This window comes from Felis catus, chromosome A3 (genome assembly GCF_018350175.1).
Source record: "Felis catus isolate Fca126 chromosome A3, F.catus_Fca126_mat1.0, whole genome shotgun sequence".
Taxonomy (NCBI): Eukaryota; Metazoa; Chordata; class Mammalia; order Carnivora; family Felidae; genus Felis; species Felis catus.
Genome location: NC_058370.1, coordinates 19,815,422 through 19,843,084, shown reverse-complemented (window position 1 = coordinate 19,843,084; position 27,663 = coordinate 19,815,422). Strand labels below are relative to the sequence as shown.

General features: G+C 45.4%; 1 long non-coding RNA gene across 4 annotated transcripts; it reads right to left on the bottom strand.

Moving 5' to 3' along the window:
- Positions 1-350: 350 nt before the first annotated feature.
- Positions 351-12,793, bottom strand: LOC109498557. 4 transcript variants are annotated; one of them, XR_006595184.1, is made up of 5 exons: positions 12,533-12,793; positions 3,263-3,472; positions 1,518-1,619; positions 697-1,420; positions 351-575 (listed from the first exon to the last, which is right to left on the bottom strand). It is a non-coding gene; the product is annotated as an uncharacterized LOC109498557 (long non-coding RNA). The 4 variants fall into 4 exon arrangements; XR_006595183.1 differs by having other exon boundaries at positions 1,518-1,583; XR_006595182.1 differs by having other exon boundaries at positions 697-1,619.
- Between the last annotated feature and the right edge of the window lie 14,870 nt (positions 12,794-27,663).

The window sequence follows — 27,663 nt, the reverse complement described above, 5'->3', positions numbered from 1 at the left end:
TTGGCATATAGACAAAGGGCTTGGCGTGTGTTGATTTTCATAGTTAAAGCTTTGGAGTTTAAAATGCTGGATGCATAGCTGAGCATAAGGAGCAGGTTTCACAGGACAAGCTGTACTAGGGAACTTGGGACTTTCTGGTGTACTAGCCGCTGAATAGAAGGGCCAGGGAAATTTCGGTACCAAATAACTATTGTTTCTCCTGTATCCTGTATGTAAGGTGGGGCAGTGACAATACCTATGGGACCAGGAGTTGTCAGGATTAAGCCGCCCAGGCTGCAAGTGGACGCTTTGTATCTGCAAGCTGGTATTTCTATTTCTGTCACCCGATGGTAATAACAATACCTCCAAAATCCAAACGGGGGTCCCTCGGACCCAACGTGATCTGAAGCAGAGGTTTCCCCCAGAGTACAGAGTTAGGACTCTCGCACCCTTATTCCAGGGCATCCTCGCGGCTCTTCAGGAAGACTCCAGGAAAATTAGCCGAGACGCAATCTCTCACAGCCAGAAGGAAAGGACTCTGGGATTAAGAGAAGTAGATCCATCTGTTGTGAGATTTGGGTGTCTGGGGGCATACTCTGAAAAGAAATGAGGCAGATGAGACTCACGGACTCAGAGACGGAAACACAGGGGAGAGCACTCCACGGGAGTCCTCTCGGGGTGGAACTGTGGGTGACGAATCTGAAGGAGTTTTCCTACCTTGACGTACGAGGATCAGGAAACAGACGGAAACAAACCTTTTAACAAAATAATAGCATTGAAAACTACGATAAAATTGTCTTTAGCTGTAATTTCTTCAGGACCCTTAGGTTTGAGGCACCAGATTCAGTGCTTCCCGTTTATTATCTCATTTAATGTTAATCACGCCAAGGGGCTCTGTTTTCAGATCCGAGGGGTCCCCTAATCAGCTCGTTGTAGCACGAGGGCACAGAGCCAAACAGTTCCACTCCAAAATCCAAGACAGGCTGTTCACCCTAAACCCAAGCCTTCCCCTCGTCCGCAGCCCAGAAAACTCCACGTGAAACCCATCATCTCAGTGTGGCTGTGAGGCTGTCTCTGAAAAGGAGGAAAACCAGGTTCCTTCCTGTGTGATACTGATAGCTAAAGGATAGGAAGAAGTGATGAACATTCTCGAACATTCCGAGCGCCCTTGGATACGGAATGCTTGCTGCCACATATCCGTTCGGCTGTGTTCTTCACTCACAGTCAAGCTCTTGTCATTGTGATGTCAGTCTTGGGACTGACATGTGGACCAGATCAAAGTAGAGATAGCTGGGGGTGGAGGAAACGAAAGGAAATACAAAGCCAAAAGTAGGCACCTATTTCTTAATGCAGTATTTAACCAAAACGAGCCCCCAAAGACTCTCTTTTTTAAAAAAAGCTTCTTGGATCTTGCGAGAAATCTTCATGAATTCCTCTCTGCCTGTAGGAAGAAGGCACATCATTAGAAAGGTAATTTGCCCTTCAGTTGTAATAAAGTCTTAAACTTTACCTGTGCCTTTCCAGATATGACCTCTGACCTCGGGTTGTCTAGCTGACTGCTCCCAGCTTCCTTCAAGTTGATGGTCATGCCGTGTGCTTCCGCACTGAGAAAATCAAGCCTTGGGTCAAATTCCATACCTCTGTGCAAATGTATAGAAAATTACCTTTCTAAATAACCAGGGATTAATGTTTTAACTCTTAAATAGCTGATACTTCCTATCAGATGTGGAACAGAAATGAGTGCTTTCAATTCTTGCCTGCATCTTCTATAGTTAGGTGTAATCTCTCTTACTATATTGTGTTATTAAAATAGATCATGTAATGCGTAATCTGCAATATGTTAAAGCATAGAAGTTATAATATGATGTTTTATTAAAATTATGTTATAAACCGATTTTTAAAAGGTTGCTACGGTTTAGGAAAGGGATCGGTAAACTATGTTCTCCAGGCCAAAGCCAGCCCACCGCTTGTTTTTATAAATAAAGTTTTATTGGGACACAGCCACGCTCATTATATATTGGCAATGCCCGCTTTCACAGTACAACAGAGCTAAGCGGTTGCAACAGAGACAATATGGTCCACAGAACCTGAAATATTTATGATCTAGCTTTTTTAGAAAAGTTTGTCACCGATTGCCTTAAAATAACACAGGAGAGGGGTGCCTGGGTGGCTCAGTCGGTTGAGCATCTGACTTTGGCTCGGGTCATGATCTCGTGGTTCGTGAGTTTGAGCCCGTGAGGCTGACAGCTCAGAACCCGGAGCCTGCTTCAGATTCTGTGTCTCCCTCTCTCTCTGCCCCTTCTCCACTCACGCTCTGTCTCTCTCTGTCTCTCTCTCTCTCTCATACAAATAAATAAACGTTAAAAAAAATTAAATAACACAGGAGCTATAATACTGAAACTCAGTTTCCTCGTCATTAAATGAGTAGCTTTGGCGGGGTGATAGCTGAAATTAAGATCACTTCTGGCATTCGGGTTGTTTGATCACGTACAAATTTAGAATCAATCTTGCATCTGTAGTCCAGTAAAACATTCGGGCTGTGTCCTCAAATAACTTAATATCTCTAGTGATGCTTTATGGATCCTTTGTAGACGGAACTATACCTTTTGGGTTATGACCATTCTGTGCTGCTTGGCGTATACATCCCTTACACCACTGAACTCCAGGCTTCACACCTTTATCCCCCTCCAAATGCCCTCACCCATCTTGGGCCTACCTCTCCTCACCCCTTGTGGCACCAGAGCCAGAAATCCTAACACCCTGAGATGGATCAGATGTTTCTTGGGGCGCCTGGGTGGCTCAGTCAATTTGGGCTCAGGTCTAATCTCATGATTCATAGGATCAAGCCCTCCGTTGGGCTCCAGGGAGCCCTGCCAGTGAGAAGCCTGCTAGGAATCCTCCTTCTCTCCCTCCCTCTGTCCCGCCCCAGCTCCTGCGCTCTGTCTCTCTCTCCCTCAAAATAAACTTTAAAAAGTATGTTTCTATCGGCCAACACGTTAGTATCATCAATAATCCAGGCTTGGTGTGATGTTGCACAGGATAGGAACAAACCCAGTGTGTGTGGCATGAACGGGTGGGTCCGCTCCGTGCCTCCACCTGCCCCTTCCCAGGGCCCAGGGCCCCTTCCCCCTAAGGGCCAAGCCGCCAGCTTTTCCTCTCTTCTCTGTCTGAATGGCCTGTGCCTCTGGTCTTTCCTAGCCCTTACTCCAACGTGCAGCTATATCCTTCCCATCTGGTATTTGGACTGACCCCATGCCCTCTGGTTTGACCTTGATGGTCTTACCTCTGGGATTGCTCCTTTGGAAGACCTCCGGCGTGGCTTCATCTGTCTCCATCATGGGTTCTGGCTCCAGTGGGCATAAGGTGAGCGGTGCAGAGCCACTGAGAGGCCAAAGGGAGTTGAGGGCAGTTCAGCAGAGGCAGGGCTCCACGTGGATTGGGAAGTAGCTGTACCATCAGGCAGGGACTTGACTGGGAAATACGGAGCTTGTAACTGTTGGGTGAATGAAGCATAATTTGTTGAACTAACGGCCTCAAATGCCAGACCAAAGCATTCCCGCAATTTCTGGCTGGCTTACATGATACTTATTTCATCTTTACCCTTACAGGTAAGAAGGAAAAGAAAAGAAAGGAAAAAAGCCCACCCCTTACTTTAATACTTGAATGCAGAGCCTAGCGGTTACGAAGATGAACTTTGAGCCAGACTGCCTGGTTCCAAGTCCAGGCTTCACCTCACATCATGTATAACCTTGGACGGGCTGGCTTGACTTCCTTGCCTCAGTTTTCTCTTTTGTAAAGCAGAAGTAATACAAGTGCCCCATCAGATGATCGTGCAGAGCGCTGTTATCTGGTCTTGTCCGTATGCTAGACACTGAGCTGGGCAGTCCTCCTCACCCACTTTTCACAAACAGAAAGAACAACATAGGCGCCATGAGCACCCCGGGTTTTGCAGATGTGGAAACTGAGGCTCAGAAAGTTTGAGTCACTTGTCAAGGATAAGAGGGAGGGCATGGCAGCGTCTAAAAGATAACTCCAGTCTACCCAATTCCCCAGTCAAGTTTTAAATCAATTGAAATGTGTACATTCTGCCATACCACTCTTTACATCCTGTGGAGCCTTGTTCCCGGAAATCGACATCCCCGGCCTGAGATATAAAAGCAGGTAGTCAAGGCCGAGGCTGGTTTGTATTTAGTTTACATCCTCCTCTTGAACGAAGTCAACCGCCGGCAGCAGACAAACCAATCTGGGACACTGCGTAGATTTATTTCTGATTTTTAGATTTTTAACGGGGTACTTGTCATTGTGCGTATTTTGCTAATCTGGAAGATTTACCCTGTTCATTTGCTGCGTCTCCTCTTTTCTCTTCTCACTCCTTCCCCTTAGCAATTTCTAGCCATGCCCCTTTGCAGAATACCAGCTATTGTTTGATGGGTGTTTCATAAAGAAGAAAATCTATGCAATTCTTGTTAACAGAATCTCTAACAAAAAACCGAAAGAAACGCACACGAGGTAATATATGTAATATATGATATGTCACATATCACATATATACACACACACACACACACACACAGGAGGAATCTCATGGTTTGGTTCAGTCCACAAGTTGGTATCGAAATGTACAATTCTCTTATTCTTATTTACAATGGGCCCCTTTCACAAAGATTTTGCTACTAGATGATACTGAGGGGGAACAACTGGGTTGTTAATTCACACATACATAAATCTCATTTTGATTCTGACAGAGGAGAATAAAAGCATGAGTTATGACCTCTAGGGATTCATTTGAACCAATTCAAAGGGCTGAGGCAGGAGGCAAAATGAGAACACTGCTGCTTGAGTTTCCCCGGAAGAGCATCATTTATTGAGCACTTATTCTGTGTATGGCTCTGCACTAAATTCTTTCTATAAATTAACATGGCACATCAACCCTTTGAGCGAGGGGTTGCTATCCCCATTTTCCGGATGAGAAAACTGAGGCTAGGAAAGGCTCCATCAGTTGCCCAAAGCCATGCTGCTCACCTTCGGTGGGGCTGAAACGCTGACTCTCAGCTGACCTGAGTAACCTGGAAGGTGGTCTGAAGGTCTTAAGCTCCTAGAACAGAGATTCTCTGAGGTGTGAAGGCACACTAAGTGCAGTCTCAGCCTAGCCAGGATTAGTGTCTGTGTGCGTGTGCGTGTGCGTGTGCGTGTGTCTGTTTATCTCCTACAAAGACCGTGTAGGAGCGTGTGCACTTCAGGGAGCGAGCAACAGCAATGGTATAAATGTAGTGCTACATCACATCTGGATCCAAACGGGAAAGAAGGAAGGAAGGAGGGAAGGAAGGAAGGAAGGATTGGAGGGCGGAGGCCAAATGGTATCCAATGTCAGTAACCGATGTGGTGAGTTTCAAGGACACTTTCAGTTGCAAGAGAAGACCTCGTGGGACGAATAAATAAGCCAGAGGTGGACCTACCCTACATTTGGTAGATTCAAAGGTTGAGTCACTTCACCAAAGACTCGAGTGCTTTCCATTTTTCCGCTATGCCGTCTTCCCCTTATGGGCTCTGCCCTCAAGATGGCCTCTCAAGGCCAGGCAGTTCGAGAATATACATCTACACATGAAACCATTCAGAGGATAAGGAAGACCCTCTACTCCGATGCATTCTTCCTAAGGGTTAGGAAGTCCTTCTAGAACCTCGCATCAGTTCTCTCTTTGTGTTGGCAAAAACCCATCACAGACCTACTTGGACATCAGTCCCTGTGAAGAGGAAGGGACCTCTATGGTTTAAACAGACTCTTGGAGATAGAATCCATCCTGGAGAGTAAACCGCATGACCACGCTGCAACCATGGACACATTTGTGTCCCACTGTAGCACATCTGTGTCCTTATATCCCACTGTAACACATCTGTGTCCTATGCCAGAGAAGGCACTTCTGCTAAGTACATGAGCCCACAAGACCACACTGAATGTTGAGAACAGGGACCCAGTATCCAACCACCTAAAAGCAAGGGCCCCCTGGGAAAGGACGTAGGGCTTGGGAGAGCCCTGCTTTGTGCGCTGTGGGCCGTGTTCCCTCAATATCCAGGCCCTCTGCACATTTATTCATACACTGGCGTCAGAGAGATGGTCAACATGGACAAAGTCCCTCCCTTCAAGGACTTTAAATTCTTGTGGAAGTGGGCCAAGAAAGACAAAAAAATAGCGAACAGACACAAAATGTATAAGGCGGCAAACAGTGCTATAAAGAAAAAAGGAAGGAGATAAAGAGATAGACTATAACAAAGGATGTGCATCCTTCCTTCTAACTGGAAAGACCTCTTCCTCCCTCCCCCACACTGTCGCCCTGCTAATTAACTCCTGGTCTTCTTTCCAGTCTTAGCTTATGTAGCTAAGACACTCCTTTAGCGTCTCCCTAGCTTCTGAATCTCTCCCTTCTCCTATACAAACTTCTTCTCATGGGAGTTGCAATTTCATTTTTACTTCTACGATCGCTTACTAGTCCTTCTCTAGATCATAAGAACCATAGGAACAGATAATGTACCTATTTGCTCAGGATTCCATCTGCAACACTGAGCACACTGCTTAGCATACAGCAGGCACTCAATAAATTCTTTTTTGAGTAATGGAATGAGATACTGAAATTGTGGCGTTGGCCTTTGGTGGGGCCACGGAAAAGAAACAATTTTCCTGGGGACCACCTGCCACTACCTAGAACAGCACATCAAACCCCAGACTATCTCCGGCCCAGTTTGCCTGCTCTGGACCAGTTTTCCTAGGTTTACATGCTTTCCCTGACAATAAGTGTTTGAAAAATATGCAGACTAGATACTATTCTAATATCCTGTTCATTGCTGCGTATCAGAAGTATTTTTTTTTCTGTGCAGATTGTACCCCATTGGGAGGGCACAGGGAGCAAAAACCATCTCTTTCCCTGGGGAATGTGCTTAAAAGAGGCTTTAGAGGGCCACCTGGGTGGCTCAGTCAGTCAAGCATCCGACTCTGGATTTTGGCACGGGTCATGGTCTCACGGCTCATGAGTTCGAGCCCCACGTTGGGCTCTGTGCTGAGAGCAGAGAGCCTGCCTGGGGATTCTCTCTCTCCCTCTCTTTCTGCCCCTCCCCCACTCACTCTCTCTCTCTCTCTCTCTCAAAATAAATAAATAAACTTAAAAATTTTCCAAAAGGCTTTAGAAAAGAGAATCGATGGCCAAGACTTGGAAACATCCCTGATGATGAAATGTGTATCTGCGTATTGCTTCTTTGTACAGAGCAGGCCAGCAAAATACAGTATGGCATACAGGAAAGAAAACCATATTGATTATATTTATTGCTCCCACATCTATTTTTTTTTCTCAAGCATAAAAGGCAGAAGAGAAGCTGTTTGCCACCTCATTCTAGACATTTTCAATAAAAATAAGAATGAGAGAAAATAAAATTATGCAAGTGCATGCCTTGCTAGATCTCCCTTAGTATTTATAATGCTTTGAGGCAGAACCTATTATCATACCCATTTTACAGATGAGAAAACAGAGGCTCGGGGATGGGAAGGCATTTGCGTGAGATCACCTGGGGGGTTGGTAATAGGAAGAGAATTTACGCCACGTGGGTCTTTCTCCAAAGCCTGAGTTAAGTCTTTAAACTTACTGCCTTAGATTGGGGACCTTGTGAGTGAGGTGTTACGTTTTCTACTCTCCAGTGGGGAAAGACTGAGGCCATGAATTGTCAATGACTTGCCAAAGGGCACAAAAGTGGACAATGCCCTTCGGACCACCATTGATAGGCAGATCTTTATATCTGAACTTCTTTCCACTATATCACATTCAGTTCAATTAAGGTTGAACAAGGCTTCATGCTCACGGATGCAAGAAAACAGATCAGAGAAAGCCCAGCCTTCTCCATCAGGACAACAGAGAAGGGCATAAGACAGGGACATCATGAGTCTACCATAAGACAGAGCTCATTTAGGGAAGAAAGTGCCAGCTAGGCTTCCTCTGAGCTATATCAGGGTAAGCAGGAAGATATCATTAGCGTTAGAAAAGGCAGGCTCACCGTCTTATGGATGCTTTATCTTTACAATATAAATATCCATGCTGCATCAGTCCTCAAAGATTCGCTGTGAGTATTGAAGAAGACACTAGTTTCATCATTTGCTTTTTAATCACTGAATGGCTCCAAAATTATATTTATATAGAGAGACAACAAGAGTCTTTGGGTGGGAGGCATCCTATGCACGATGTTTTTGTGTCTTCATCAATTTCTCCCCAGCAAATGTGCAGAAAGGAGCGAGCATGACCCCATAGGTTTCCGGGTTTTGTCTTCACTCTCTAAACAAGAAAGAAAGAACAAAACAAAACAAAACAAAACAAGACTTGAGGCAACTCCCTATATTTCAATCATCCAGGAAGTGATTCTGGGTGATAATAAGAGAGGATAGCAAAGATGGGGGACGGGGGGGAAATTACTGGCTTGGTCAAAGCTTGCAAAACGACACCAGTGATTAAAACATCTTATGCTGTCCTCGGGCTGCAGAAGCTATCACTGACAAAAGATCTCATACACACACACACAAAAGGAAAGAAATTAGCCATTAAGAAATATTTCAGCATAATGCAATTATTACAGCTGTATAATTGAATGGGGAAACCATTGATCTGTAGTAGAAAGGAAATTGCTCTTCTCATTGTGTTCCTATGAATATGTGAACATTAATCTCCATCTATAATCAACGTTCATTTCAAATCTGATTGCGTGCTACTAAACACCCGTAGCTATGCTAACATTATGTTAATATGGTTCAACATCATAGCTCCCAGCTCCACAGCACAAATATTTTTCTTTGGCAATCAATAGTAATTTCAGCTGAGTGGATGGAAGTCACGTTTTAATGGTAATCTTTCCTCCAAGCCTCCAAGTGCAAACTCAGTTGGTGTGTTAACATGGCTGCAGTGTGTTGCATATAATCAGATAAATTAACCTGAAAAGAAACGGAGAGAGGGGAAGGAAGGCAGGGAATGGGGGTTAGAAATAAGAAGCGAGCTGGGCAAAACTCTCAATCTACCTAATAATGAAAACGCTCGTTGGGGAGGAAAAAGTGAGGACGGATGGGTGGAAGGGACCGGATGGTCATCCAGTGTCCCATCCTGTGTGGGCTGGGGGAGAGGTGTGCGGGAAGGGGGCCGGGATCGTTAAGAAACGAACTATTCCTTCTGGCTGTGAACCAGTGGGACGGGAAGCCACGGATTGCTTTGGAGCTCTCTGGACCCTCCCTGCTCCCCTGGCTGTTATGATTCTCTTCTTCCTTGAGGAAGAAAGAGAGAGAGGCAGAGAGACAGAGGGAGGGAGGAAGTTTGGACAGAGAGAAAGAACGAGAGAAGAGTTTTGGTTATAGTCGCTTGGCAAACATTATTTTCAGCCCCCAAAGACCTACCCGATAAAACTCTTAGGTGATCTCACTTGCTCTGCCCCTATATCCTGTTCCCCACCCCCCACCCCCACCCCCCTCCTCTTTATGCTTGAATCTCATTCTCCCACAGCTGCTTAAATCACAGGCTTCTTCTCTAAGAAGGATCAAGGTTACGACCTCCAAGGATGTGTGTTATTAGGACAATGCAAAGGAAAATGAAAATAATACGACACAGGACCCAGCCTCTTCCTTGCCCTGCTCCAAGGGAGAATTCTCACGCTGTCTTCTCCCTTCACTGCTCCCCAACCCCCTGCCCTATGCTTCCTGGGTCCTTCTTTGAAGATCAGAGGACAAGAACATTCTCTGAAGGACGGCAGGGTATACACACTGAAGCGGCAAGGGAGATCCAGGGAAGAGATGACAAGTAGACCAAGGAAAAAGGATCAGGAGGACGCTTGTGGGTAAAGGGCCATCGACATTACAAGTCTGCTTTTTTGAGGGGTTCAGAAAGAAAAGTGCCGTGGATGCAGGAACCACTGAAAAGGTTAGATAAAGGCGAACAGAGTTTTAAAACCTTTCCCGGGATGTTTTGCTCCTTGCCCCACTCGGTCAGTGCTCTGCAGTGACCTCATTACGAAATTAATGTCTTTTGCCTCTTTGTTTTCTTCTTCATAATCCTCGAGTGAGTGAAGATTTGAATTCCGTTTACCTGTTTCTTATAATCTCAGAATGCCTTTTGTCCGGATGACAGAAATTATTATTGTAATCACATATATTCTACATAAAAATATCTAGAACTGCCGGAGATTTTATCCTGGAAACTCTCACTCAATTTTAAGTTTATCAGCTCTGCTTAGATTATCGTAATTGCACCCCCTCCCCCACCCCGGCCTCCGTAACCCTTGGGTTCTTTCCCTTTTAATCTGTCACCTACAAGATAGCCAATAAAGCTGGCACCATGAGGCACAATTTTCAAGGCATTTGGAAACTAAGCATCCAGAACAGGGAAACAAGACTGTATATTTTCAGCCATGTTTAAAATCATTCAACACCCAAAGAAGTACTTGACAAAATTTCACTAAGCTTCTTGCGAAATGTTTAGAAGCCTATGTTGAGTTTTACTGCTTATTAGCAAAGCCCCCACCCCCAAAAAAGTCATTGGGGAAAATATCCCATCTTCCCCCAACACAAGAAAAACAGCTGAAATAATATGCAGAAAACAATATGGCGACAAATAAAAATGTATTCCTTTGTCAGCAGATTCTGCTAGAAGATACGGAGAAAACCTCGCTGAAGATTTGAAAAGTCAAGTGTTAAAAGAAATTACTTGGTGTGTGAGGTTTGCTATCCAGTTGGGTAAAAGTACAGATGCTTCCAACATTTTTTCCTTATGGAATTTGCCACATGAAACACAGAATGAACTTTTTAGAAAAACACTCAAAAATACATGTAATGGAGAAAAAATATTTCAGCAACAGATGACTTCGCTGTGAAACCAATGTTTTCTGGAATAACTATAAGTTACTAGTAGAGTGACTGATTGATTGGAATTTATTTTTTAAAAATCCCAAGGAAACTTACACAGATAGGTACAGACATGAAATTCATAGAGTGGATTGTTATGACACTAGCAAAGCCAATAAACAAAACTTGAAGTCACGGGTGCGCAAAACTGTTTATAGTTTGTCATCGGCACGCCTAATTTAAAAGATCTTTAATTTTTTTTTAATGTTTTTATTCATTTTTGAGAAAGACAGAGAGGGAGAGGGGGAAGGGCAGAGGGAGGTGGGGCGGGACAGAGGATATGAAGCAGGCTCTGACAGCAGAAAACCTATCATGAGCTCACAAACTGTGAGATTATAACCTGAGCTGAAGTCAGACGCTTAACCTGCTGAGCTACCCAGGTGCCTCTAAAAAGATCTTTAAAATGCAAAATAATACTTACCTTTGTAATGAGAGAGAGCGTGCCAATTAAAAGTGATTTTTAGAATATAGCAAAGGATTTACAGGAGCCGCTAGATTCAAGGTTATTATTTATCTTTCTTAAATGACAGGTGCTCCAAGTTTACTGAACTTTTGTTTCCCCCCTTACCAGGGCAAAACCTCTCAGTGTAAGTTCACCTACCAGATTATTAAATAATAATAACAACCATGCTCGCAGTACTGACACTTATAATCTCTCACTTCAAGGTTAAGGCTACGTTTTTTAAATTTTTTTTTTGACGTTGATTTATTTTTGAGACAGAGAGAGAGACAGAGCATGAACGGGGGAGGGTCAGAGAGAGAGGGAGACACAGAATCGGAAGCAGGCTCCAGGCTCTGAGCCGTCAGCCCAGAGCCCGACGCGGGGCTCGAACTCACGGACCGCGAGATCGCAAGATCGTGACCTGAGCTGAAGTCGGACGCCCAACCGACTGAGCCACCCAGGCGCCCCAAGGCTACGTTTTTTAAACGGGGGACAAAGTGTCTGTTAGGTGAGTGGAAGAGACTAGGGGGAGACTGTTTTGAAAATGGACGTTTGAGGGGCGCCTGGGTGGCTCAGTCGGTTGAGCGTCCAACTTCGGCTCAGGTCACGATCTCGCGGTCCGTGAGTTCGAGCCCCGCATCGGGCTCTGTGCTGACAGCTCAGAGCCTGGAGCCTGTTTCAGATTCTGTGTCTCCCTCTCTCTGACCCTCCCCCGTTCATGCTCTGCCTCTCTCTGTCTCAAAAATAAACGTTAAAAAAAAAATTAAAAAAAAAGAAAATGGACGTTTGAAAGCATCTCCTTTGGTAGAAGATTTAGTGGCTAAAATAATACAAATGCATGAATTATAAGAACTCTCACAGCTACAGCCTCTGCCATACATAACAGATATTTAACCTGTATGTAATTTTTCTAAACAAAATTCTTCTGTAGTGGAATTTGAAATTGTTTGCATTGACATACGGGAACAACACGTTCGATTATTTTGTAAAGCTACTAGTTGGCATTAGGGGAGACAGATACTCTGTAGTTTGGATCAAAACCCGCTGCATAGTGGATGAATGAACTGAGATTGAATTATCTTGCCCGGGTCTGGCCTTTAAACTTTGTTACCATGTTGTTGCTATCTTGCACGTCCTGGTCTGAACTTTGTTGTTACCTTGCAGGGTTTGGTGTTTGAACTCAGCTGAGCAGTTCTTACCTAGGAATGCTGGCCCAGGTGCCATCAAAGGCGGCTGGGGCTGGAGAGATGCGAACGCTTTTCTGTTCGAATGTGTGATTCTCTGTCTGGGACCAGTGGGGCGGCTGAGCGGAGGGGGGACTGGTCAAGAATCTCTCTCTCTACACAACCTCCCTACATGACTAGTTTGGCTTCCCTACAGCATGGGGGCCCAGAATACTTGGGAATACGTCTCGCATGATGGCTGGCTTCCCCCAGTGTGAGCGTTCCGAAGGACCCGTGAGTGGAAGCTCTAAGGTTTCTCATAACACGGTCACTGAGTCCAGGAAATTGCTTCCACTGCATTCTATTGGTCACAAAGGTCGCTAGGGCCACTCTAGCCAGATACAAGAGAGTGAGAAACAGACTCAACCTCTCCATGCAAGGAACCTTGCAAGTGGGGAGAGAAGGACCTTCTGTACCAACTCACTGACCCAAGGCACCTGGCGACACCTGTACTAATGCTATCCTATCAGTCGGTGCTTAAATAATGTAAAGACCATGCAAATGCCTCTCTTTTTTTAGCGAAATAAATTGTTTCTTAGCTTTCATCTGACAGTTCTGCATCTTTAAATGCTCATTGTTCATCATTCTGTCTTCAGAATTTTCTTTTTTCTTTCTGGGAATTTTATGTCTTTTTTCTTTTTTTAATATTTATTTATTTATTTATTTATTTATTTTTTCCCAACGTTTATTTATTTTTGGGACAGAGAGAGACAGAGCATGAACGGGGGAGGGGCAGAGAGAGAGGGAGACACAGAATCGGAAACAGACTCCAGGCTCCGAGCCATCAGCCCAGAGCCTGATGCGGGGCTCGAACTCACGGACCGCGAGATCGTGACCTGGCTGAAGTCGGACGCTTAACCGACCGCGCCACCCAGGCGCCCCTTAAATGTGAATTTAAACTGACTTCATGACAAAATAAAGTTCCATTCCTTTAGATTCTAGAATTGATGTGTACTCCTTCATGTATTCTGTGAAACAGATCTTTTTTTATTTTTTTTTTTTCAACGTTTATTTATTTTTGGGACAGAGAGAGACAGAGCATGAACGGGGGAGGGGCAGAGAGAGAGGGAGACGCAGAATCGGAAACAGGCTCCAGGCTCTGAGCCATCAGCCCAGAGCCTGATGTGGGGCTCGAACTCACGGACCGCGAGATTGTGACCTGGCTGAAGTCCGACGCTTAGCCGACTGCGCCACCCAGGCGCCCCAATATTTATTTATTTTTGAGAGAGAGAGAAAGAAAGAGCACACACACACACACATATGAGAGAGAGAGAAGAGAGCTGGAGGGAGGGGCAGAGAGAGGGAGAGAGAGAATCCCAAGCTGGCTCCACGCTGTCAGCACAGAGCCCGACGCAGGGCTCAAACTCATGAACCGTGAGATCATGACCTGAGGCAAAATCAAGAGTTGGACGCTTACCCGACTGAGCCACCCAGTGACCTCTATGTATATATTTTTTCTAATCAAAGTATAGCTGACATACAAGGCAAGAATATACAAAGGTCAAAACACTGTCTCTTCAATAGATGGTGCTGGGGAAACTGGACAGCCCCACCAAGCACTTCTTAAAGCTCGAGCACAGTCTCCGATTATGATGAATGAGTCTTTCTATTTTCTTTAACACACATGGCCTGACAAAGGAATTTTTTTTTTTTTCTGTTTGGGGATTATAATACTAACAGCTAATGTTTATGGAACATTTCTGATATGCTGAGCTTTTTTTCACAAGTGATCTAATTTGATCCTCTCCACAAACCTTCTCGGTAGGTACTCTGTGTATTTGGATTCCTCCCAGATAGGAATAAAGCTTAGAGAACGTTGTGACTTACCCTGGGTGACACAGGATGTAAGTAGCAAATGCATGTGAGCAATCCAATCTAGCTGACAGCAGTAACTACGCTCCTAACTGCCATGTAGTTGGAAAATCTGTAAAGATAAACGTGTGAAATTACATTTTATTGTACATTGTATACATTGGCTTCATTCTAGCTTATTAAAATAGATCACAAAAAATTATGGATGTCTTTTCTATGGAATACTATGTAACTATCATAAAAAATGACGTAAGTGCTCTAAAACCAAGTTATAGAAATATAGAGAGAGACATTATATATATAGTATATATACTATATATAAAATATTATACACACACACGCACGCACAGGTTCACACACACATAGAAGGAGGGAGAGCATTTCCACAAAAAAAGATACATTAGAAACCTTTACATGTAGGGGCGCCTGGGTGGCTGTCGGTTAAGCATCCGGCTTCGACTCAGGTCATGATCCCATGGTCTGTGGGTTTGAGCCCCACGTCGGGCCTGTGCTGACAGCTCAGAGCCTGGAGCCTGTTTGGGATTCTGTGTCTCCCTCTCTCTCTCTGCCCCTCCCCTGTTCATGCTCTGTCTCTCTCTGTCTCAAAAATAAATAAACGTTAAAAAAATTTAAAAAAAAAAAAGAACCCCACTGCGTTCAAGTTAATCAAGCCATGGAAGAGTACGTTATTTTCAGGCACCAGCACGGGGGCATTATCCCTAATGCACCCACCGGGCCGGCATGAAGGAGTCTCTGAGCCGTCCCGTGGCTTCTCCCAATGGACACAGACGTCTTCCGAGGGCCACGGTTGAGTCTAAGGGAAGCCGGGCTGCGCGGGGGCCTCCAGCAAGGCCTGGGGCAGAACGCCGTCTTGCCAAAGTGTGACGTGACTTGCTTCTCTGGTCCCCGTGCCCACCCCCTCTGGCATCCGTCGTTGATTGCACCCCGCTGTGAGCTCCGCACCATGCCCTTTGCCGAAGGAGGCCCGCGCCCCCCAGCCCGTGGCCCCGGGATTCATTGTCTGCCTCCGACACGGCGCCCCGGGCCCCGGCCCTGGGGAGCTGAACAAAGTCGTCTCAAGATGACAAGCCATTTCAGCCCGATCAGGGGTTACGGCCCCTACTTTTTAACATGCTGCTTTTATTTGCAGGCTATGAAGTGTAATAGTTCACCATTTTGGTTTAAGTATCACCATAAAAGTCAGTGAGATGGAACAGGCAATAAGTGATTCTTTTACATAGTGTGGCTGAGGCCGGGAGCTTACGTCTTCATTAACCCGCAGAAACGGCTCTGAAATAAACAGCCGGGGCGGGCACTCCTTGGTGCCAGGGATCAGCCAGAACCAGGCTGCGGCGTCCCCAAGTGCCTCCCTCTGTCCCTTCCTGGCACTGATGCTGAGCAAGTTGGGAAAACAGGAAGGAAGGGAGCGGATGAACTTCTTAAGGGTGATTCTCAGCGTGTGGTGAACACACACGGCTTTGGGATGGAATGTGGAAATCTCCCCGTGGAGTAGAGGTGTTTGCCCAACACGATACGTTAGATCACCGTCCTCCGGGCATCGAGTCCTCTGCCCTGGAATAGCAGATGAGCCTTTCCACTCAAAAAAAAAAAAAAAAAAAGCAAGGCATTTTTTTATGGAAAAAGTAAGCTTTCACATCTTCCATCCAGAATCTGTCCCAGAAGTATAAAACTGGTAGGCAGACGCTATGGTCCAAATGTTTGTGTCTCCCCCGAATTCATGTGTCAAAATCCTAACGTCCGAGCAGAGCGTATTAGGCGCCTTTTGGGAGGCGCTTAGGACCTGAGGGTGGATCCCTCGGGAAGGGGATCAGCGTCCTGATGGGAGATCCCGCAGAGCTCCCCGACCCCTTCCCCTGGGTGAGGACCCATCGAGAAGTCTGCAACCCCGAGGGGCCTCCCCAGGACCCAACCAGCCCGTCACCCTGATCTCTGACCGGCGGCCCCCAGAGCTGTGGGAGATCTGCGTGTCATTATACCAAGACCAGTCACCCTATTTGCAGTCTTGCCCAACATATTTAGTTTTCTTCGAATGAAGAGATCCATCCTTTTATAAAAAGAGACCATTCACCTCATGGGAGAGATCGTGACCAGACCGTGGCAGGTCCTCAGTACGTGTAAATATCTTTTTTCTCTCCTTTTTCCTTCCCTGTCCTCTTCCTTCCTTCCCTCTTTCCTTCATCCCTTCCTTCCTTCTTCCTTCCCTTTCCTTCCTTCTTCTTTTCTTTCTCTTTCTTTTCTTTCTTTTCTCCTTCCTTCTTTTCCTTTCTCTTTCTTATCTTTCTTTCTTTTCTCTTTTTCTTTCTTTTTCTTTCTTTTCTTTCTTTTCTCTCTTTCTCTTTCTTTCTTCTTTCTTTCTTTTTCTTTCTTTTCTTTCTTTCTTTCTTTCTTTCTTTCTTTCTTTCTTTCTCTTGCTTTCTCTTTCTTTCTTTCTCTTTCTTTTCTTTCTTTCTCTTTCTTTCTTTCTTTCTTTCTTTTTCTTTCTTTCTCTGTCTTTTCTTTCTTTTCTTTCTTTTTCTTTCTTTTCTTTCTTTCTTTCTTTCTTTCTTTCTCTTTCTTTTCTTTCTTTCTCTTTCTTTTCTTCCTCTTTCTTTTCTTTCTTTCTTTTCTCTCTCTCTTTCTTTTTCTTTCTTTCTCTCTTTTCTTTCTTTCTCTTTCTTTCTTTCTTTCTTTCTTTCTTTCTTTCTTTCTTTCTTTCTCTTTTTCTGAAATCATTCCTTAAGGCCTGAATCTCCAGATCCAATGGACCCAAGCCATGTAGCAAAACATTAACAACCTTCTCATTTCCTTATTCTCACATCTGTGCCAGACAGTACTGGTCTATCTCTTTATGTCTTCCAAACAGCAATGATGGACCTGTTAGATTTTCCCTGAGAGATCGAACCTTTTACCCTCTCTGCCTTGCTTTCTTAGAAGGCCCGTGCTCTTGTGATGTCTTTCCCATTATCCTTCTGTATCTCAGAAAGCTGAAGTCACAGGAGCGTGGTTATGTCTTATCGAGCATGCGTTGTTTAGGCCAGAGAAGCTTCTCTTCTGCCCTTTGTGAAGTCTGCCCTTTGGAGGAACGCCTGCTCTGCATAGCGTCCTTCAAGTTGTTGAACGTGCCCCCTTCTGGTCCATAGTTACCATTCATCTGTCTCATTTGTACATCACGAAACAGTGGGGTAAGGAGGAGTCTCTTTCACCAGTTCCAGAGTTTGAGCCAAGTGATAATGGAGAAATCTCTGGTCTAAAAGTCTGTGGCTGCGAGAAGACCATTTCTTCATAGTCCAACAGTGCAACAGAACACTACAGAAAAAATCTGTCTTTGGACGCCCCAGGAATAATGCATGTTCCTTCACCCGTAAGGAAACACACGGCAGCCAGAACGGGTCAAGTCCAATCTCTCATATTACTAATTGCAAAACTAGACTTATTTATCGGCAAAGGCAGCGTCTTCTCCATAACCCCAAACCTGTGTTCGATAAGGGTGTAACTTCAATTTGCCCGACAGCAGCCCGCTGGCCACCTGCAGTTAGGGAAGACAGGTAGGATGGTAACCTCTATCACCCACACATGGAGGATTCAGAACCTTAGCCTGTCTGGGGTAACTCAACACTCACACCAGAACTGAAGATTCTGCTGCATGAAGGTGCACCCAACATCCCGGGCTTCTGCAGCCGTCACTCACACACTGAGGGTCCCATCCCTCTGTGGCTCCACGTCTCTAAACAACAGGGTGAAAATTGCAAGCAGGCCCAGACCCTGCACTGGCCACAAAAGCAGACCTTATCATTTGTTCCGCAGGATTTACTTCTTTTTAAGTTTATTTATTTGCTTTTGAGAGAAAGAGAGAGCAAGCAGGGGACAGGCAAAGAGAGAGGGGGAGAGAGAATCCCAAGCAGGCTCCACCCTGTCCGTGCCACACCTGACGTGGGGCTCGAGCTCACAAACCGTGAGATCGATCGTGACTGAAACCAAAACCAAGAGTCAGACGCTTAACCAGCTGAGCCACCCGGGCGTCCCGGCCAGGATGTGTTTCGGATCGACTCTCCTCTAGGTATTTGTTCCCTTTGAATTCATCTCCCTCCAACGTTTCAGCCGTGAGTTTGCATTTTCTCCTAATTTTGCCTTTACCTATTCAAGTTCGCCCGTTTGTCTCCGGTATACCCTTGACTCGACCCCCCACAGTTGCTTTGAGTATTCCCTTTAGTTCTGGTGCTTCCGTCAGGCATAGGCCAGTGCCCCCCTGGGGTTCCTCTGTGTGCGAGGACCAGGGAGCTGCTTCATTGCCCACCATCTACACACACGTCCAAGGATGCTGCTGCAATATTATTCTCACTGCCACCTTTTTGTCGAGAATAACATTTCTAACAAATTAATAGCAGATTCTCTCCAGGAAAAGTTATGGAGCTCTCATCAACGAACCATGTCATCGTCCTTTCGCCCAAAGGTTTGTCTTTGCGGGTAATTCCATAACTAACGATTTTCCCTTGTGCTTGAGAAAACTTGACTTTCCCATCCTTGATTTCTTCCTCTGGAACAGTTAGACATGCACGGGGCCTCAGATGTGCAGCATCAGGTTGGTGTGTTTTCCCACAGGATTAAGGATTCAACTTGCCACTATCCATCCTGAGATGACACACACGGGCTGGTTTGTGTCCCTTTCGCGTAAGACGTCCCACAGCACTTTGGAGTCCTCCATGATGTAAGATTTAGCTTTATTCTCAACCCTCCTACATCACACAGCAACAAAGCCCTCCTTGAACCGGTGGCTTCAGGCCTGCGAACCATTGCCTCGGGCCTCAGACAACAAAACAGAACAGCATTAAGACCAACAGGGCAGAGGGGTGCCTGGGTGGCTCCGTCGGTGAAGCGTCCGACTTCGGCTCAGGTCATGATCTCACGGTTCGTGGGTTCAAGCCCCGTGTCTGTGCTGACAGCTCAGAGCCTGGAGCCTGCCTTGGATTCTATGCCTCTCTCTCTCTCTGCCCCTCCCCCACTATGTCTGTCTCTCTCTCTCTCAAAAATAAACATTAAAACAAAACAAAAAGACCAACAGGGCAGAGGAAAGGGCAGTGGGTGTCCAGAACCTGAAGCAGCCACCCCAGTCTTCCCCAGGTAAGCTTTTGGGAACTCCCCCAGGAGATGAGTTTAGTTCCTGGGACCCAGGTGTCCCCCTACAGTCCTCTCTCATGGGCCCCATCCTCCTCAGTGTCTTCTCTGTGCGGACACCCTGCCTCGTCACTGATGTGTTTCCGTCTGTATCATCGATCTGCGTGTTTCCTAAATTATTTACCTGTGTGCTCCTCCAGATGCTTGGGACGGCTGGAAGTCTGAACTCTGATTTACAGAGGGGGTATTATTTAATTCAACATGATTTAAAGTGTCACACAATCTGTCTATATTTGGGAATATCTACTCTCCCGGCATCACACAGAACCAGCCTAAGGCCTTATGTTTCCTGTTTAACTTAACAACCTGCACACATGTCTCTTCTGCGTATTATCAATGTGTCCTTAGTAGACTTGCAAATTCGTGAAACCATCTCAGTCTGAGCTGAATAAGCAAAACCCTGCCGGCTGTGCTCGGGAAGGACCCAACTGGCTCACACAACCAAGTACGATTTCAAAATACTCCTACTAGCCCAGCGGGGTATCTGCTATGGCTTTTGAGAAATGCCCACTCTTAACTGTTGTATTTCACATGCATTTAAGGATCGCGGTCTCATAAGGGACCTTCTCGCTTTGCTTTTATTTTTATTTTGAGACAGGATGGGGTAAGGAGTGTGATTTATTGAGATAATTCAGTGAAATAGCACAACAATAATGCATTTTCTGTTTTGGGGCTATGTCCTATTATTCGCCACTCTCTGCCAGTAACCTATTGGCTACAAAAATTTTTGCAACCCGCCTTGAAGACTTCCAGCAAGGACACAGATGTCTCGATCCACATTAGCTGTGGGAAGAATAACTGTTTTCAGAGAAGGCATTTTCCAGGGGTCCTGGGTGGCTCAGTCAGTTAGAGGTCTGACTTCATTTATGCTCAGGTCATGTTCTCATGGTCGTGAGATTGAGCCTCAAATTGGGCTCTGTGGTAGGCAGGGAGTCTGCTTTAGAATCTGTCTCTCCCTGTCCCTCTGCCCGTCCCCTGTTCATTCTCTCTCTCTCAATAATAATAATAATAAATCTGAAAAGCAAGAAACAATAAAGAAAGTCCAGTTAGAGGCGGTAGCAGAACCACTCTTTCAGGGTGAAAGTGGTAAACTGAGTCCCATCGGGACAGCCTTGGTAAGCCCTTTAAATTAGACATGCAGACACCCATCTGTATCATATCTGCCAAGGGGATGGGGTAGCAAGGAGAAGGATTGTGAATAGAGCTTAGGAAAAAATGGAACAAAAAAGGAACACGGTCAGAATTGTCTCCCAGACTCGATGGAATTACTCCTTAAGATCACCTAGCCCCCAAGTTCACTGAACAACTTTTTGTCGCCTGACTCCACTTTCAATGAATGCCGACACCAGGAAAGACCTAGAGGAAGAGATTCTTGGTAATAAACGGAAATTGTCTGTTCACCTGGAAGGTAGAGATGACTGTGTAAACTGAGTCAATGCTATCCGGTTTATACATCTATGGTTTATGAGTTTGACTACTGTGAGTTGATCCCAAGAGTTTGATCATTGGGAAAACAACAACCAGTCAAATCATATTTCAGGACACACAAAGTCGGTGGGGGGGGCTGTCGCTTCTTTACCCTAACCCATGGGACTCCCTCTGTGAGGGAGTTTGAATCTGGAACCATGCACAAAAAGTTATAAATCACTGTTACTGAGTATTTCCAGAAGCACTTTTTTGAGACTTTCCCTGAGTGCCTGCTGCTGAGATTCCTCAAGCTCTCCTACTTTCTACCCTTCTCAGAGCCTCGCAGTTCAGCTATTTCTTTACCTCTCTGAACCATCCACTCCACACTTCAAAAGAAAAAATGTGTTTGCTTCCATTAGCCTGATGTGGATTCTATTTCTTGCGACCTCGGGACCATAAGTCATCGCGGAGCCATGAGGCCTTTTCCGTTCGCGTACAAATCGAGGTGCACGGAAGCCGCAATTTCTTTAACTGGATCTCAGGACCCAAGGGCAGGATAATTAACCTTTTATTAGGGAAGCTGTGAACCCTGCCTCCTCCTCCCCGGGCAGAGACAAACAGCTCTCCACCCGGGCCTGACTGAGCGATGCGATTGTGCGAGCCCACGTGCGCTCGCACAGGAAGAAGCTGCTGGAACTTGCCCAGGAGGCCCTGGCCGGCACCAAGTGCTACAGGGCCCGGGAGGAGGGCGCCTGCCTCACCCTGGGCGGTCGGGTGGAAAGAAGCTGTGTCTGCCGCCCGGTTCTGGCAGCAAAAGGCAGCACCAGCACCAGAGAAGGTTTGGACTCCAGACCCCCCAAAACCAGGAAATTCCACGCTGGAGCTAAAATTGTAGCTGGCCTCCCTGGTCGCGCTCCCAGCTCACACGCTCGGCAGGCTCAGCCCAGCATACATCACACACCGTGTTACCCACGGGGGTTGAGGCACGGAGCTGCCCTGATGCTCCCACTCTCCGAACCTGAGGGCAAGGGGGATCCTTCACCCGCCGGGTACTTGAATGCTGGGACCAGGGTGGCTGTTCATTTGAACCGTGGCGTCAGAAACAGAAAGCTGATGTTAGTTACCGCGGGCCAGGAGCCGGACTAGAGACTGAACAAAAATTACCTATCTACTCTTTGCAACATTTCGGTTGAGGTAGCATCCTCCCCATTTTGCGGAGGTTTCCCCGTCGATGCCTTTGTGATAGGTTTGGGATCTGATCCCAGGTCTCTTGGTGTCTGAAGCTTAGGTAACTATTTGACATGTTCTCTCTGATGGGCCTGATGAGTTTAAACTGGCACCATGCTCAAGGGCCTTCTTAAAATAATAAAACCAGACCCCCCCACTAGACATTTCTATCGAAAGAGCCAGGAAATGGTATCCTCTAGGCCGGGAGATTTTCGTCCTCCTGTCCCAGCCAGGTCGCTGTCGTTAGGAGCAATGATCAGTTCACGGAGGATAGGGCTGGGAATGGAGAGCCCTGAGTTCAGAATTGGGAAAGCCAACCCCAAGCTCTGCCTTCACGGCCTGGGTTCCAACGCTTGCCTTCTTCATGTCTTCAACCCACTGAGGTGTAAGACAGGGCCTGACGGTGTCTACCTACAATAGCAGTGTGCTGTTTCTAGAATAAGGCAATGACTGCCGAAAGGTAGAGGGAGGGGGCGATTGCCTGAGTGGGGACACATTTGGTCACCAGCATTGTTTAGACTTGAAAAAGAGGGTTGGGTTTTTAAGTCAATTTTCTGATTGTTTCTTAAAATTATTTTTTATTGTTTTTATTATTTTAGAGAAAGAGAGGGCATGAGTGGGGGAGGGGGCAGAGGGGCAGAGACAGAGAGAGAGAGAATCTCAAGCAGACTCCATGCTCAGCCTGGAGCCTGATGTGGGGCTCGTTCCCACAACCCTGGGACCGTGACCTGAGCTGAAATCGAGAGTCGGGTGCTCAGCCAACTGAGGCACCCAGGTGCCCCTTTCTGATTGTTTTTAAACTGTCTACAGATAATTCAACCCTTATAACCTGCAAGAAGGAGTTGGGAGTTTTTCCCAACTCCTAATTCTTCATGCCCCTAGATCAAGGAATTTCCCAGAAAAAACAACAAACAACAACAACAACAACAACAACAACAAACACATAAGGCAGCTGCTGGAAAAGAACTTAGAGATCATGAATATCAATGCGTCACTTACGAGTCCAGAAATTGAAACCTCTAAAAGAAAAGTCACTTGCCCAAGATCATACAGTAAATTAGTGGCAGAGAGAAGGCTAAAGCCAATTTTTCTCACTATAAAAAGGAATCTCAGTGCAAATGTAAAGTGATATGAGGCCCGTATCCTATGGCCAGAAAAGGGCCCCCAGTATTTCCAAAGAATCCAGTTGCTTTGGATTCTGGCCCTCGGATGGAAGGATCACTAGACTTGGGTCCCAAAGCCTTGTGCTCAAGACTTTGGGTGATAATAACCTCATGGGGGAGGGGAGGCAAGGCACATTATGGGGTAGAAACGACTGCCCACAAGCAGCGTCACAAAGCAGTACATGATGAGGTGTCAAATTAGGGGGACAAGACCATAATGCTCTGAGAGAGCAGAGGAGAGCAATCACTTCAGCACCTCCATGAACCTTCCCAGCTCACCCCTCATCCCCTCTGGGTCTCTAAGCCCTTCATCGGTAACTTAAACAGGAGATTTGCTTGGTAATTACATGTTTATGAAACACAATGATTTAGGGGAAACAATAAGAGATGTGGAGTCAATAGACCTGTGTTTATAGCTTGTCTCTGCCATGTGCTAATTGAATGAGCTCAGACAACACTCTTCACCTTTGGGACTTGCTGTCTTCTGCAGGGAGAGAATAATAATCCATCCTTCTCATAACCGGTGGAGACTTGAATGAGAAACGAGTTAGAAGCATCTACCATTATATTTGGCTCACGGTGACTACAGAGTAACTTCCTTGTCTTCAGGTATCCTGCTATTGCCTTGAGGGCTAAGTTTAGACCTTCTAGGACCCAGCATCTCACATGGCTCCTTCACTGTGGTATCATAGACATTATGGATTTAAACTGACTTAAGAGGGGTCAGGAGACAGAAGAGAAATGTCCACCTTGTGTTAACAACAGAAAAAAGCTGGCTGTACGCTACCTTTCACTGAAGTCACTCAGAAACTGAGTTGAATTTTTTGACAACTCTTCATGGCCCTGGGTCCATGGTGTGGCTCCATCACCAGCTCGACACAGAATCCTGCCCATAACCAAAGAAGAAGTACTTTCTCAAACATCTAAGATCCCAGAGGATTTTGCTGGTGACATCTTTAAACCTTCTGTATGGTCATCGCAACCGCGCATTTGTTTTCCCAGGAAAAATGGCAAATTCAATAAAATGAAGTATATCTTGATGGCAAAACCTGGCAAATTGGTCCCCCCCCCCCCAAGAAAACTATCACTTACCAGGGCACCTGGGTGGCTCAGTCAGTTAAGCACCAGACTTTGGCTCAGGTCATGATTTCAGGGTTCGTGAGTTCGAGCCCCGCGCCTGGCTCTGTGCTGACAGCTCCGAGCCCGGAACCTGCTTCAGTTTCTGTGTCTCCCTCTCTCTCTGCCCCTCCCCTGCTCGCACTCTGTCTCTCTCTCTCTCTCTCAAAAATAAATAAACATTAAAAAAAATTAAAAAGAAAAACTACCACTTACCATTATGGCCACAGGAGTATAATACCAAAATAATTAAAAGTACTGAATGGTTTATGAAAAAGGATTACTTTCACTATTTTTAATCTTTTTATTGTTACCATAAAAAGAATGCTTAATCTCACACTATAAAACAGAGTTCTATATTAGAGGACACACACATACACATACACACTTATGTATAACATGTCTGTGTGTATACTTAACACAAATGTTACATTTGTACTATTTTGTGTTATTTGTATTTGTATTTTTTGTACACTTGTATTATTATGTTTGTATTATTTGTTTTTTTAATTTTTTTTTAAGTTTATTTATTTTTGAGAGACTGAGAGAGACAGAGCATGAGCAGGGGAGGGGCAGAGAGAGAGGGAAACACAGAATCCGAAACAGGTTCCAGGCTCTGAGCTGTCAGCACAGAGCCCGACACAGGGCTCGAACTCATGGAGTGCGAGATCATGACCTGAGCCAAAGTCAGACGCATAACCAACAGAGCCACCCAGGCGCCCCAATGTTTGTATTATTTGTATATTATTTATGTGATCTATGTATACATATAAATCAGATTGGTCACCTTACTAAAAGGCAAATGAACACTAATTTATCTCCTGGTTATTATAGGAATTGTAGAAAATGTAGAAAATACAATATACCAGTCAGTCAGTGTCAAAATGGGAGACATAAAAACCATGTAGTAATTTGAACAAGAAGAGTTTAATACAAAGAATTATCAACTATAACGCGGAATTACCTACTAGGGGGTAAAGAGAATTCCAAGAATACGGGAATGGCAGGATAGGAAGCAGCCCCTAACTGCAGGGCTGAGGCGGAGACCTCAAGGAAGGAACAAATATGGAAGATGCTTCGACTTCCCAAGGCAGAGATCCAGATTTGGTCTGCGAGGATGCGGCTTTGGCCCAACCATGTTGGGGGAGTTCCCTGAGGTGTGTACTTTTGGAGTAGTGGAATAAAATGTAGATCCCCAGTGGCAGTGTGGCTGAAACTCCCCGGGGGTGAAGGTCACTGGGCGACCCTCTACCCACCTCCAGCTGCACCAGCAAGACTCAACACCAGAACCAGCATGAACAGCTCCTTTCTAGCCCAGGGTCTCTCCAGCGCCCTCTATTGACGCATTTTAGCGTCATGTCGGTGAGCAAAGGAATGGTATTCCAGTGTGGTAAGCCGGACAATGATGCGTGTATGTGTACTTGAGAGATGGAAATCGATAACCAACACATACAACAAAATATAAGAAAATAAATTAAGATCATTAATAGGCCAAACAACTGAAAAAAACCTGTTGATATGTCAATAAACATTTCTTCCAAAATTTTTATTTATTATCGGTGTGGGTAGGGTTGTTTTTCCATAGTTTGTTTTCTTTTTTTTACATAACCAAGTTTACATGTTTGTGTGTTTATATATATATATATATATATATATATATGTATATAAATTTTTTTTTTAAGTAGACTTCACACCTAGTGCAGAGCCCAATGCAGGGTTTGAACTTAACTGTGAGATTCATGACCTGAGCTGAGATTAAGAGTCAGACGCTTAACTGACTGAACCAGCCAGGCACCCCAGGATTATATTTTATGTACAATGTGTCTCTATTGTTTTTTAACTTACCATAACACAAGTAATGTTTTATATCATTAAAAGTCCATTGAACATCATTTTCCTGGGTGCATAATACTTCACGATGGAACGCGTACTTAAGTAGCCTTCGAACTCAGCAAAAATAGCGCAGCACCCTAGTCGATAAACGGGCAAAGGACACGAACAAACAGACTGTTTACTGAATATGAATCACAGCCATGAAACAAAGACAAGGAATGTTAAATCTCATTAACAACCAAAGAATGCTATCCCTGCGATGAAAAAGACAACAAGCCGGTCATCCGTTTGCGGCCGGGCTCGATTTTCTTGCTGGAACATCTGAATTACTACTCAAATCAATTTCAGACAATGACAAATCCTTCAACTCCAAAACTTGTTTTTCTTCGAGGGAGAATGGCTGCAAATCATAATTTTTTCACATGCATGTATGTTGTGTGAGTGTGACATTGCTAAGTTTTAAGGAGGCGCCCAGACAGATGGGAACCAGAACTTGACCTTCATCTCTCCCAGGGTTGCCTCCAGAATAATGATTGGGGTTCGTTTCGAAATGTCTTCCTTGGAGAAGGAGTCCCCAGAGGCATCTTATAGACTAAACCTTTGGCTCCTCTTGGCTCAATGCCTGCAGCGGTCGGGCCTTGGGAAACGCTCAGGATCCCTGCGGGGGCGATAAGGCTGGAGGGAGGGGCCTGGCTCCAGACCCACTGTTCCTGATTTGTTTCTGTTCCAGCCTCAGCCCTGAGTGCAAGACCGGTGTCACCACCTCCACTGTGGACCCTGAAGGAACAGTGACATTCCTTTTGGGAACTACCCCTCCCCTGGCTTCCACATCCGCCCACACTTTAGAATAGTGGAAAGAATGCTGGGTTTGGAGAACACCAGCTCCTTCACCAAATCACCATATGATCATGGGTAAGTTACATCAGCCCGTGAGTATTGACCTTCTCACCCAGAGAATCGGGCCAGGGCTCTCTCTGACTGTGTTCCTGGGCCATCGGAAGACACATGACTAATTTAGAGGCAATGCGCAATATGGCCTAGGCTCAGAGACAAACCAGACATTTTGGATTCAGATACTGTTTCCACAGCTGGGTAGCCTAGAGAAAGTTCACTTCTCTGTGCTTAGTTTCAAGAAGTGGAAACTGGAGCTTTCTTACAGAATTATTATGGGAGCTAAGTTACTCAATACAGGTCAGCATTATAACGGGACCTGGCACCAGTCTTGTCATTAACAAGTAATCCCCGTTTCGGAAGTCCTGCCATTCAAACGTTCTTTCCTACGTTCTCCTCTTAATTTGGCCATGTCTTCCACACTCTTTCTTGGTTCAACCAAGCAGTATTTTGAAATCTGTATTTTTAGTGTTTTTGCTACTGTCT